Source organism: Bufo bufo, chromosome 2 (assembly GCF_905171765.1).
Source record: "Bufo bufo chromosome 2, aBufBuf1.1, whole genome shotgun sequence".
Classification (NCBI taxonomy): domain Eukaryota; kingdom Metazoa; phylum Chordata; class Amphibia; order Anura; family Bufonidae; genus Bufo; species Bufo bufo.
In genome coordinates, this window is record NC_053390.1 from 688,061,102 (window position 1) to 688,075,047 (window position 13,946).

At 43.8% G+C, this 13,946-nt stretch overlaps 1 protein-coding gene across 4 annotated transcripts in view; it reads right to left on the reverse strand.

Moving 5' to 3' along the window:
* The window catches only part of SCRG1 (stimulator of chondrogenesis 1), a 200,609-nt gene extending 197,962 nt beyond the window's left edge, over positions 1-2,647 (reverse strand). For all 4 annotated transcript variants that reach the window (XR_005776373.1, XR_005776372.1, XM_040418674.1 and 1 more), the window contains exon 1: positions 2,370-2,647. The gene's annotated coding sequence lies outside the window, so the exon portion shown is untranslated. The remainder of the gene's footprint in view (positions 1-2,369) is intronic.
* Between the last annotated feature and the right edge of the window lie 11,299 nt (positions 2,648-13,946).

Consider the following 13,946-nt stretch of genomic DNA (forward strand, 5'->3'; position numbering starts at 1 on the left):
AACCCCTGTATAAGGGCCTATACATGAACTATACAAAGGCTTTCCTTGTCAAACATCCTACACAGCGAGACCTGGACGTACATTTACATGAATCCTATTCTTCCCACCGTGTTAGAATAGTAATAATAAGGCAGTGTTTGGCTATGGGCCATATGGATCAGGGCGATGGGCTCCTATCAGTGATCCTACATGGCTTCTGTCTGCAGCCGCTTTATACTATAGGTGGTGTCACTGCTTTATTAGGTGCCAGCAATGTCTATGTCTTCTTATGACACGGCTACAATCTACTTATTGTATCATATGGATAGATTAGCATTGCAGCCATGTAGATCTGCTGTGGCTTGATGAGTCCAGGGAGCTGTCTGCACAGTGTGTGATCTGAGCCCATACACAACGGGAAGAGCTCCCCCTTATTTTCTACTTCATGGATGATCCAAAATGATCTTAATTGAGTCAGAGGTCACCGGGTGTCAGGCCTAAGCGATCAACAAAAATAACAGCCCATTATAGTTATTACCTGGAGCCAGGGAGCCTGTCCTATAATGTGCTATTACATGGTGTCATATCCTGCATCGTGCTTATGTGACTAGCTGCTATACTATCCCAAGTAGAAGCACGAGCTCCTGTAGCCTTTATTCTCATCAGGATATATATATATATAAATAAATAAATAACTAAATACATAAATAAATAAATACACATAGAAATAAATAAAAAATAACCACATAAATACACATCTAAATAAATATATAAATACATAAATAAATAATGCTTTTTAAAAATCCAGAGTTATTCTCCAGGAAAAGTTAATGCTGGTTCACATTAATACTTTCCGTAAAGAATTATATATATATATAGAAACCGCCAGTAAAGTTCCATTAGCGCAAAAGAAATAGAATCGATCCTTACAGGATCATTATATGCATCAATCCACAAAACAATTTGATTTAATCCATTGAGGATCTTCATTTTATTACATTATTTTTTTTATAATTTAATCATGAATATTATCACTCCTATACTAATAAATGCGATTTCCCTAAACTGCAATATAAATAGGAGTGGTGGAAATAAACTGATAATCGGACAGTGTTTTCTGTAGACTGTGCCTATAATATTTCATCTCCTTGATGCTCAAAAATATTATATAATTCTCTCTCTCATTTATTAATAAATGATAAATTAAACGGACGTGTTGATACTGTATTTCAACATTAAAGTAACTTTCTGTTGAAATAAAATGACTCAGTATTATCGGGTCGCCTATTAGTCCTAGGATGATCTTTGTAAAGTGTGTATTGCACCAGCTTTGATTTGTGTGCTGCTCTTCAACTTTTTTTTACACACACACACACACACACACACATATATATATATAGTTTTTTTTATTTTCTTTATTATTTTATTATTATTTTTGATTTCCGGGTCGCTCTTTGAGCAGAATGTGGGCTCTTACAAGCTGATAATGAAATGAATGAATGTATCAGTAAATATCCCTGCATTGTCTATAATCCTCTGTAAGTCCATAGAGCAGAGGGCAGACCACTGGGCCCCTGACGGCGACCCTCAGATCACGGCCACTTGGGAGGTCTGTCCCCAGTGCATCCACACACAGCAGGCTGATAATTACACCTCTGGTCCATGCTGCCATCTCCTGTGAAGCTGGGCAGAGGGGCTGCTCCAGAAACAGCACATTGTTTAAATTAGGTGGTGGTACAGAGGAGTGGAGGCTGAGGAAGGAGCTGCAAGCAGCAGAGGGTCACAGCATGCTCTAGGGGGGCACTGGCACCTGAGTGGGCACTGCAGATCTTGGACTGCTCCCATACATCAGCCTCAGGGTAGACCTACATCCCTGGCATGTATGGTTCTCCTTATCATGGGAAGGAGTTTTATGTGATTCTCATAAAAAAAACAACTATTGTAAGGAAATGTGCAGTAAAGATGTGAGATCCTTCAGAATATCAGACTCAGTCCCCCATAGAGTGCCAGACTGTGTCTATCTGACCTCTTTGTATGTCTATGTGATTTCTATGTGTGTGTACTTGAGAATATGTGGTGTATAGTCTTTTCTATGTATATGTGTCTGATATATATATATATATTATTTAGCGGGAAAGGATTTTTACTATAGTCATTGTAGTTCAGGTGTAATATGTAGTTCTTTATATTAATACAAATATATATATATACATACACATATATATCATATCTATTTTCTTGAAGAAGTTACAATCCAGCGGCAATGAGTAAGACTCTCCAACATGTGAGAAGTGTGGTGAGGTATACGGCTGTGATGGTGGATGACTTCTGTAACTTCATATGCTAAGAATGGGAACAATGAGGAAATAACAGACACAAAGGTGACTTACCAGCTCCCAGGAAGATTCCTCCTTCTTCTCGGTTCTTGGAGGAGCAGGTCTCATTGACTAAACTGCAGACGATTCATTGCTGATCCTCCCATCACATCCTTAGTAAATAGGTTTATTATTATTAATACAAGAATTGTAAGAGCAGCGTGCCCACAGAGCTATCATTGTGTACCAGTGACCAGGAGCATCTAGAAGAGCATTTTGAAGACTTTTAGAAGGCAGTCAAAGACTTTTCTGGTGAGAAACTCAATCTCACATACAGTAGCTGTTCCATCTGGGATCTGTCACTCCTGACAGCACCACAGGGCACAGACAGGATCTTCAACACAACACTATGTACAGCTAAGAGAGCTTACCCTGACTGTAACACAATCTCTACATCACACATACATTACACACAACACTATATACAGCTAAGAGAGCTTACCCTGACTGTAACACAATCTCTACATCACACATACATTACACACAACACTATGTACAGCTAAGAGAGCTTACCCTGACTGTAACACAATCTCTACATCACACATACATTACACACAACACTATGTACAGCTAAGAGAGCTTACCCTGACTGTAACACAGTCTCTACATCACACATACACTACACACAGCACTATATACAGCTAAGAGAGCTTACCCTGACTGTAACACAGTCTCTACATCACACATACACTACACACAACACTATGTACAGCTAAGAGAGCTTACCCTGACTGTAACACAGTCTCTACATCACACATACACTACACACAACATTATATACAGCTAAGAGAGCTTACCCTGACTGTAACACAGCCTCTACATCACACATACACTACACACAACACACAACACTATATACAGCTAAAAGAGAGCTTACCCTGACGGTAACACAGCCTCTACATCACACATACACTACACACAACATTATATACAGCTAATAGAGCTTACCCTGACTGTAACACAGCCTCTACATCACACATACACTACACACAACACTATATACAGCTAAGAGAGCTTACCCTGACTGTAACACAGTCTCTACATCACACATACATTACACACAACATTATATACAGCTAAGAGAGCTTACCCTGACTGTAACACAGTCTCTACATCACACATACATTACACACAACACTATGTACAGCTAAGAGAGCTTACCCTGACTGTAACACAGTCTCTACATCACACATAAACTACACACAGCACTATATACAGCTAAGAGAGCTTACCCTGACTGTAACACAGTCTGCTACATCACACATACATTACACACAACACTATATACAGCTAAGAGAGCTTACCCTGACAGTAACACAGCCTCTACATCACACATACACTACACACAACACACGACACTATATACAGCTAAAAGAGAGCTTACCCTGACGGTAACACAGCCTCTACATCACACATACACTACACACAACATTATATACAGCTAATAGAGCTTACCCTGACTGTAACACAGCCTCTACATCACACATACACTACACACAACACTATATACAGCTAAGAGAGCTTACCCTGACTGTAAAACAGTCTCTACATCACACATACATTACACACAACACTGTGTACAGCTAAGAGAGCTTACCCTGACTGTAACACAGTCTCTACATCACACATACATTACACACAACATTATATACAGCTAAGAGAGCTTACCCTGACTGTAACACAGTCTCTACATCACACATACATTACACACAACACTATGTACAGCTAAGAGAGCTTACCCTGACTGTAACACAGTCTCTACATCACACATACACTACACACAGCACTATATACAGCTAAGAGAGCTTACCCTGACTGTAACACAGCCTCTACATCACACATACATTACACGCAACACAATATACAGCTAATAGAACCTAACCTGACGGTAACACAGCCTCTACATCACACATACACTACACACAACACTATATACAGCTAAGAGAGCTTACCCTGACTGTAACACAGCCTCTACATCACACATACATTACACACAGCACTATATACAGCTAATAGAACCTAACCTGACGGTAACACAGCCTCTACATCACACATACACTACACACAACACTATATACAGCTAATAGAACCTAACCTGACGGTAACACAGCCTCTACATCACACATACACTACACACAACACTATATACAGCTAAGAGAACCTAACCTGACTGTAACACAGCCTCTACATCACACATACATTACACACAACACTGTGTACAGCTAAAGAGACCGGACCCTGACTGTAACACAGCCTCTACATCACACATACATTACACACAGCACTATGTACGGCTAAAGAGAGCCTACCCTGGCGGTAACACAGTCTCTACATCACACATACACTACACACAACACCATATACAGCTAATAGAGCTTACCCTGACTGTAACACAGCCTCTACATCACACATACACTACACACAACACTGTGTACAGCTAAAGAGACCTGACCCTATCTGTAGCACAGAACACCAATAGAAGTATATGTGCTTCAATAATAAATAACAAGCTAATCACACATCCATCACGATTATAGTATCACATTTTTATTAAACATATATTGCAGACATGATTGGCATACACAAATAAATTAATAACGTTAAAAACACTAACACAGTGGTGGTGACCACACGGCAGGATAAATACAATAAAGCGCAAGTGAAAAAAGTATTTTTAGGGAGGTACTATAAAGTGCAGATTCAAGAGTACATAATTAAGTATTATACACACAGCCTAATGGTATGGCTATAAATAGTACAGATCAAATAACATGTAAAAAATAAGCAATTCAGTATAATACAAAGTATATAGGCAGATATCTATATAGTACCAACCAAATAATTGCGTCCAGCCTCAGGTCAGACCACTACTACACCCTGATGCACGTTTTGTCTTCAGCTTTCTCAAGGGGGCGAAACGCGCGTTGGGGCGTGGTGGTGGTCTGACCTGATGCTGGACGCAATTATTTGGTTGGTACTATATAGATATCTGCCTATATACTTTGTATTATACTGAATTGCTTATTTTTTTACATGTTATTTGATCTGTACTATTTATAGCCATACCATTAGGCTGTGTGTATAATACTTAATTATGTACTCTTGAATCTGCACTTTATAGTACCTCCCTAAAAATACCTTTTTCACTTGCGCTTTATTGCCTTTATCCTGCCGTGTGGTCACCACCACTGTGTTAGTGTTTTTAACCTTATTAACCACCTCCGGACCGCTGTACGCACAGACGCGTCCTGGAGGTGGTTGATTCATTCCTCCTGGACGCGCCGGCGCGTCCTCTCGCGAGACGCGAGATTTCCTGTGAACGCGCGCACACAGGCGCGCGCGCTCACAGGAACGGAAGGTAAGAGAGTTGATCTCCAGCCTGCCAGCGGCGATCGTTCGCTGGCAGGCTGGAGATGTGTTTTTTTTAACCCCTAACAGGTATATTAGACGCTGTTTTGATAACAGCGTCTAATATACCTGCTACCTGGTCCTCTGGTGGTCCCCTTTGTTTGGATCGACCACCAGAGGACACAGGTAGCTCAGTAAAGTAGCACCAAGCACCACTACACTACACTACCCCCCCCCCCCCGTCACTTATTAACCCCTTATTAGCCCCTGATCACCCCTGATCACCCCATATAGACTCCCTGATCACCCCCCTGTCATTGATTACCCCCCTGTCATTGATCAACCCCCTGTAAAGCTCCATTCAGATGTCCGCATGATTTTTACGGATCCACTGATAGATGGATCGGATCCGCAAAACGCATCCGGACGTCTGAATGAAGCCTTACAGGGGCATGATCAATGACTGTGGTTATCACCCCATATAGACTCCCTGATCACCCCCCTGTCATTGATCACCCCCCTGTCATTGATTACCCCCCTGTAAAGCTCCATTCAGACGTCCGCATGATTTTTACGGATCCACTGATAGATGGATCGGATCCGCAAAACGCATCCGGACGTCTGAATGAAGCCTTACAGGGGCATGATCAATGACTGTGGTGATCACCCCATATAGACTCCCTGATCACCCCCCTGTAAAGCTCCATTCAGATGTCCGCATGATTTTTACGGATCCACTGATAGATGGATCGGATCCGCAAAACGCATCCTGGACGTCTGAATGAAGCCTTACAGGGGCATGATCAATGACTGTGGTTATCACCCCATATAGACTCCCTGATCACCCCCCTGTCATTGATCACCCCCCTGTCATTGATTACCCCCCTGTAAAGCTCCATTCAGACGTCCGCATGATTTTTACGGATCCACTGATAGATGGATCGGATCCGCAAAACGCATCCGGACGTCTGAATGAAGCCTTACAGGGGCATGATCAATGACTGTGGTTATCACCCCATATAGACTCCCTGATCACCCCCCTGTCATTGATTACCCCCCTGTAAAGCTCCATTCAGACGTCCGCATGATTTTTACGGATCCACTGATAGATGGATCGGATCCGCAAAACGCATCCAGACGTCTGAATGAAGCCTTACAGGGGCATGATCAATGACTGTGGTGATCACCCCATATAGACTCCCTGATCACCCCCCTGTAAAGCTCCATTCAGATGTCCGCATGATTTTTACGGATCCACTGATAGATGGATCGGATCCGCAAAACGCATCCGGACGTCTGAATGAAGCCTTACAGGGGCATGATCAATGACTGTGGTTATCACCCCATATAGACTCCCTGATCACCCCCCTGTCATTGATCACCCCCCTGTCATTGATTACCCCCCTGTAAAGCTCCATTCAGACGTCCGCATGATTTTTACGGATCCACTGATAGATGGATCGGATCCGCAAAACGCATCCGGACGTCTGAATGAAGCCTTACAGGGGCATGATCAATGACTGTGGTTATCACCCCATATAGACTCCCTGATCACCCCCCTGTCATTGATTACCCCCCTGTAAAGCTCCATTCAGACGTCCGCATGATTTTTACGGATCCACTGATAGATGGATCGGATCCGCAAAACGCATCCGGACGTCTGAATGAAGCCTTACAGGGGCATGATCAATGACTGTGGTGATCACCCCATATAGACTCCCTGATCACCCCCCTGTCATTGATTACCCCCCTGTCATTGATCACCCCCCTGTAAAGCTCCATTCAGACGTCCGCATGATTTTTACGGATCCACTGATAGATGGATCGGATCCGCAAAACGCATCCGGACGTCTGAATGAAGCCTTACACGGGCGTGATCAATGACTGTGGTTATCACCCCATATAGACTCCCTGATCACCCCCCTGTCATTGATCACCACCCCTGTCATTGATCACCCCCCCTGTCATTGATCACCCCCCCTGTCATTGATCACCCCCCTGTCATTGATCACCCCCCTGTCATTGATCACCCCCCTGTCATTGATCAACCCCCTGTCATTGATCAACCCCCCTGTCATTGATCACCCCCCTGTCATTGATCACCCCCCTGTAAGGCTCCATTCAGACATTTTTTTGGCCCAAGTTAGCGGAATTATTATTTTTTTTTCTTACAAAGTCTCATATTCCACTAACTTGTGACAAAAAATTAAATCTCACATGAACTCACCATACCCCTCACGGAATCCAAATGCGTAAAATTTTTTAGACATTTATATTCCAGACTTCTTCTCACGCTTTAGGGCCCCTAGAATGCCAGGGCAGTATAAATACCCTACATGTGACCCAATTTCGGAAAGAAGACACCCCCAGGTATTCCGTGAGGGGCATATTGAGTCCATGAAAGATTGAAATTTTTGTCCCAAGTTAGCGGAACGGGAGACTTTGTGAGAAAAAAATATAAAATATCAATTTCCGCTAACTTGTGCCAAAAAAAAAAAATTTCTATGAACTCGCCATGCCCCTCATTGAATACCCTGGGGTGTCTTCTTTCCAAAATGGGGTCACATGTGGGGTATTTATACTGCCCTGGCATTCTAGGGGCCCCAAAGCGTGAGAAGAAGTCTGGTATCCAAATGTCTAAAAATGCCCTCCTAAAAGGAATTTGGGCCCCTTTGCGCATCTAGGCTGCAAAAAAGTGTCACACATCTGGTATCGCCGTACTCAGGAGAAGTTGGGGAATGTGTTTTGGGGTGTCATTTTACATATACCCATGCTGGGTGAGATAAATATCTTGGTCAAATGCCAACTTTGTATAAAAAAATGGGAAAAGTTGTCTTTTGCCAAGATATTTCTCTCACCCAGCATGGGTATATGTAAAAAGACACCCCAAAACACATTCCCCAACTTCTCCCGAGTACGGAGATACCAGATGTGTGACACTTTTTTGCAGCCTAGGTGGGCAAAGGGGCCCATATTCCAAAGAGCACCTTTCGGATTTCACTGGTCATTTACCTACTTACCACACATTAGGGCCCCTGGAAAATGCCAGGGCAGTATAACTACCCCACAAGTGACCCCATTTTGGAAAGAAGACACCCCAAGGTATTCCGTGAGGGGCATGGCGAGTTCCTAGAATTTTTTATTTTTTGTCACAAGTTAGTGGAAAATGATGATTTTTTTTTTTTTTTTTTTCATACAAAGTCTCATATTCCACTAACTTGTGACAAAAAATAAAAACTTCCATGAACTCACTATGCCCATCAGCGAATACCTTGGGGTCTATTCTTTCCAAAATGGGGTCACTTGTGGGGTAGGTATAATGCCCTGGTATTTTAGGGGCCCAAATGTGTGGTAAGGAGTTTGAAATCAAATTCTGTAAAAAATGACGAGTGAAATCCGAAAGGTGCTCTTTGGAATATGGGCCCCTTTGCCCACCTAGGCTGCAAAAAAGTGTCACACATCTGGTATCTCCGTACTCAGGAGAAGGTGGGGAATGTGTTTTGGGGTGTCATTTTACATATACCCATGCTGGGTGAGATAAATATCTTGGTCAAATGCCAACTTTGTATAAAAAAATGGGAAAAGTTGTCTTTTGCCAAGATATTTCTCTCACCCAGCATGGGTATATGTAAAAAGACCCCCTAAAACACATTCCCCAACTTCTCCTGAGTACGGAGATACCACATGTGTGGCACTTTTTTGCAGCCTAGGTGGGCAAAGGGGCCCATATTCCAAAGAGCACCTTTTGGATTTCACTGGTCATTTACCTACTTACCACACATTAGGGCCCCTGGAAAATGCCAGGGCAGTATAACTACCCCACAAGTGACCCCATTTTGGAAAGAAGACACCCCAAGGTATTCCGTGAGGGGCATGGCGAGTTCCTAGAATTTTTTATTTTTTGTCACAAGTTAGTGGAAAATGATGATTTTTTTTATATTTTTTTTTTTTCATACAAAGTCTCATATTCCACTAACTTGTGACAAAAAATAAAAACTTCCATGAACTCACTATGCCCATCAGCGAATACCTTGGGGTCTCTTCTTTCCAAAATGGGGTCACTTGTGGGGTAGTTATACTGCCCTGGCATTCTAGGGGCCCAAATGTGTGGTAAGGAGTTTGAAATCAAATTCTGTAAAAAATGACGAGTGAAATCCGAAAGGTGCTCTTTGGAATATGGGCCCCTTTGCCCACCTAGGCTGCAAAAAAGTGTCACACATCTGGTATCTCCGTATTCAGGAGAAGTTGGGGAATGTGTTTTGGGGTGTCTTTTTACATATACCCATGCTGGGTGAGAGAAATATCTTGGCAAAAGACAACTTTTCCCATTTTTTTATACAAAGTTGGCATTTGACCAAGATATTTATCTCACCCAGCATGGGTATATGTAAAATGACACCCCAAAACACATTCCCCAACTTCTACTGAATACGGAGATACCAGATGTGTGACACTTTTTTGCAGCCTAGGTGGGCAAAGGGGCCCACATTCCAAAGAGCACCTTTCGGATTTCACTGGTCAGTTTTTACAGAATTTGATTTCAAACTCCTTACCACACATTTGGGCCCCTAGAATGCCAGGGCAGTATAACTACCCCACAAGTGACCCCATTTTGGAAAGAAGAGACCCCAAGGTATTCGCTGATGGGCATAGTGAGTTCATGGAAGTTTTTATTTTTTGTCACAAGTTAGTGGAATATGAGACTTTGTAAGAAAAAAAAAAAAAAAAAAAAAAATCATCATTTTCCGCTAACTTGTGACAAAAAATAAAAAGTTCTATGAACTCACTATGCCCATCAGCGAATACCTTAGGGTGTGTACTTTCCGAAATGGGGTCATTTGTGGGGTGTTTGTACTGTCTGGGCATTGTAGAACCTCAGGAAACATGACAGGTGCTCAGAAAGTCAGAGCTGCTTCAAAAAGCGGAAATTCACATTTTTGTACCATAGTTTGTAAACGCTATAACTTTTACCCAAACCATTTTTTTTTTACCCAAACATTTTTTTTTTATCAAAGACATGTAGAACAATAAATTTAGAGCAAAATTTATATATGGATGTCATTTTTTTTGCAAAATTTTACAACTGAAAGTGAAAAATGTCATTTTTTTGCAAAAAAATCGTTAAATTTCGATTAATAACAAAAAAAAGTAAAAATGTCAGCAGCAATGAAATACCACCAAATGAAAGCTCTATTAGTGAGAAGAAAAGGAGGTAAAATTCATTTGGGTGGTAAGTTGCATGACCGAGCAATAAACGGTGAAAGTAGTGTAGGTCAGAAGTGTAAAAAGTGGCCTGGTCTTTCAGGGTGTTTAAGCTAGGGGGGCTGAGGTGGTTAATTTATTTGTGTATGCCAATCATGTCTGCAATATATGTTTAATAAAAATGTGATACTATAATCATGATGGATGTGTGATTAGCTTGTTATTTATTATTGAACCACCTATTCTTCTATTGGTGTTCTATTTTATCGTGTATATGGGTTTATTATAGGTGGGGATATAGGTTTGGTGTTTACCTGACTGTAACACAGCCTGCTACATCACACATACATTACACACAACACTATGTACAGCTAAAGAGACCGGACCCTAACTGTAACACAGCCTGCTACATCACACATACACTATACACAACACTATGTACAGCTAAGATAACCTGGCTGTAACACAGCCTGCTACATCACACATACACTACACACAACACTATGTACAGCTAAAGAGACCGGACCCTGACTGTAACACAGCCTGCTACATCACACATACACTACACACAACACTATGTATAGCTAAAGAGAACTTGACTGTAACACAGCCTGCTACATCACACATACACTACACACAACATTATACACAGCTAAAGAGAGCCTACCCTGACTGTAACACAGCCTGCTACATCACACATACACTACACACAACACTATGTACAGCTAAGAGAACCTGGCTGTAACACAGTCTCTACATCACACATACACTACACACAACACTATGTACAGCTAAGAGAACCTGGCTGTAACACAGCCTGCTACATCACACATACACTATACACATTATACACAGCTAAATAGAACCTGACTGTAACACAGTCTGCTACATCACACATACACTATACACAAGATTATACACAGCTAAAGAGCTAAAGAAAGCCTACCCTAACTGTGACACAGCCTGCTATATCACACATACACTACACACAACACTATGTACAGCTAAAGAGAACTTGACTGTAACACAACCTGCTACATCACACATACACTACACACAACATTATACACAGCTAAAGAGAGCCTACCCTGACTGTAACAAAGCCTCTACATCACACATACACTACACACTACATACAACACTATGTACAGCTAAAGAAAGATTACCGGGGCAAACTGGGAACTTAAAGTGGCACTGTAAAGAAAAACTTAAAGAGGCCGAATGTTGTAAGGGGGTTGGCAGCACAAGTAGGGAGGACAAACAATACCATAGCGCTGCACAAAATATCCTCCCAAAATAGTAAAATATCACAATGGAACACAAAAATTCTGTCCAAAAGCTGAGGGGGCATCTGCTACTCCTTGCTTCCTTGTTGCTCTCTAGCTTGGAGCTGTAGGTACTTGGTGGGCAGAGGCCGACTGCGCTCTGCCCAGATGCCAGCGCTTCCGCTGGGGTAGCCTCTGGAAAGTCAGCCTCTGGAGAAGAGGATAGAGGAGGGCAGAGGCCAACTGCGCTCTGCCCAGATGCCAGCTCTTCCGCTGGGGTAGCCTGTGGGATGTCCGGCTCTGGAGAAGAGGATAGGGGAGGTCAGAGGCTGACTGCGCTCTGCCCAGATGCCAGCTCTTCTGCTGGGGTTGCCTGTGGGGAGTCAGGCTCTGGATAAGAGGATAGGGGAGGCCAGAGGCCGACTGCGCTCTGCCCAGATGCCAGCTCTTCCGCTAGGATGTGGTCAGGGAATCCTATCCCCAGGACCTTGTTGCAGATCGGCTGTGGAGAGGAGGAATCGCTTACCTCCTCCTCCTGGCATTCCTGCAGGGTTGGTGGGGGATCTGAACCGGCCGTCCAGCATCCCGGTAGGCCTGGTGCAGAGACCGCGGTCCCATCTGCACCATCGGAGTTAGGGGTGCTGTCCCCCTGTGGTTGGGGAGAGAGATTGGTTGTCTCTTCTCTCTTTACAACACACTGCTGCTGGGGAGTCAGACCAACTGTCTCAACTCCCTGAAACTCCGGCTGCCGTTTGGGATCTGGGCCGACTGCCCAGCATCTCTGTAGGGCCGGTGGAGAGACCTCGGTCCCATCTCCACCTGCCATCGGGAGGTCTTCCCAGAACCAGTCGATGAAGTTCCCTACTTTGGGAGTTGGTAGGGAAGCAGGGGGTATCGCCGGCAAGTCTTCCCAGTTGTAGGAGGGCAGATCTGGCTCTGCTTGTCGAGTAGGTTGGGGATGAATGGAGCTGAGCAGGTGTTGGTAGGTCTGCTCCAGCTCCCACTCCCTTGTTACCAGGTGGGTCATGTCTTTGCTCAACTCCCTTCCGTCAGCATAAACATGCATGCCCATCCGGTAGTCATAGATGTCCCAAAACCTAGACTCCTCCGTGCTGCCAAGATCAATGTCCTCCTCCAAGGCATCCCATAGTAACCCAGGTCCATCATAATCCTCACTCTCGGGTCTGTCGTGCTCAGCCATCCAGGGGGAATGTTGAATGACATGCCACCTTAGGGCCTGGTAAGCGTCTTCTAGCCAAAGCTCCTTACATACCAGGTTCTGGAGCTCTGTTACCCGGTCATCCAGGGGCTGCTCTCCCAAGAGACCCATCCGCATCGCCACACGCTTCTGTAGCCGCTGCTCATAACTGGGGAGACTCTCACCTCGCCGCCGCTGGGCATTTTCCAGGGCATCATACCAGACTTCCTTTCTGACTGCATCCCTGTAGTCTGCGGCTGCCTCCTCGTCATAGAATGCTGTCCGAAGACTAGCCGATTCCATCCTGCTGTAGCCAGGGGCGCTGTACGGATACTAGCGTTGCCCTCAATTTAGTAAATCCATTACCGGTGTCTCCGAGCTGCTTCTCCTCTCACTAGGATGCCATCCCACTGCTTGCCACCAAATGTAACGGATCTCCTGGCACCCCGACCGGGTACCTCCGTTGATAGATGCTCCTAGTGCTTTCCGGGGACTCCAAGCACTCCACTTGACACCGTACGCACTGCAGACCCCACGAACCGCCGAAGCTTGGTTGAGGTCTCACCGTCTCCTACCCAC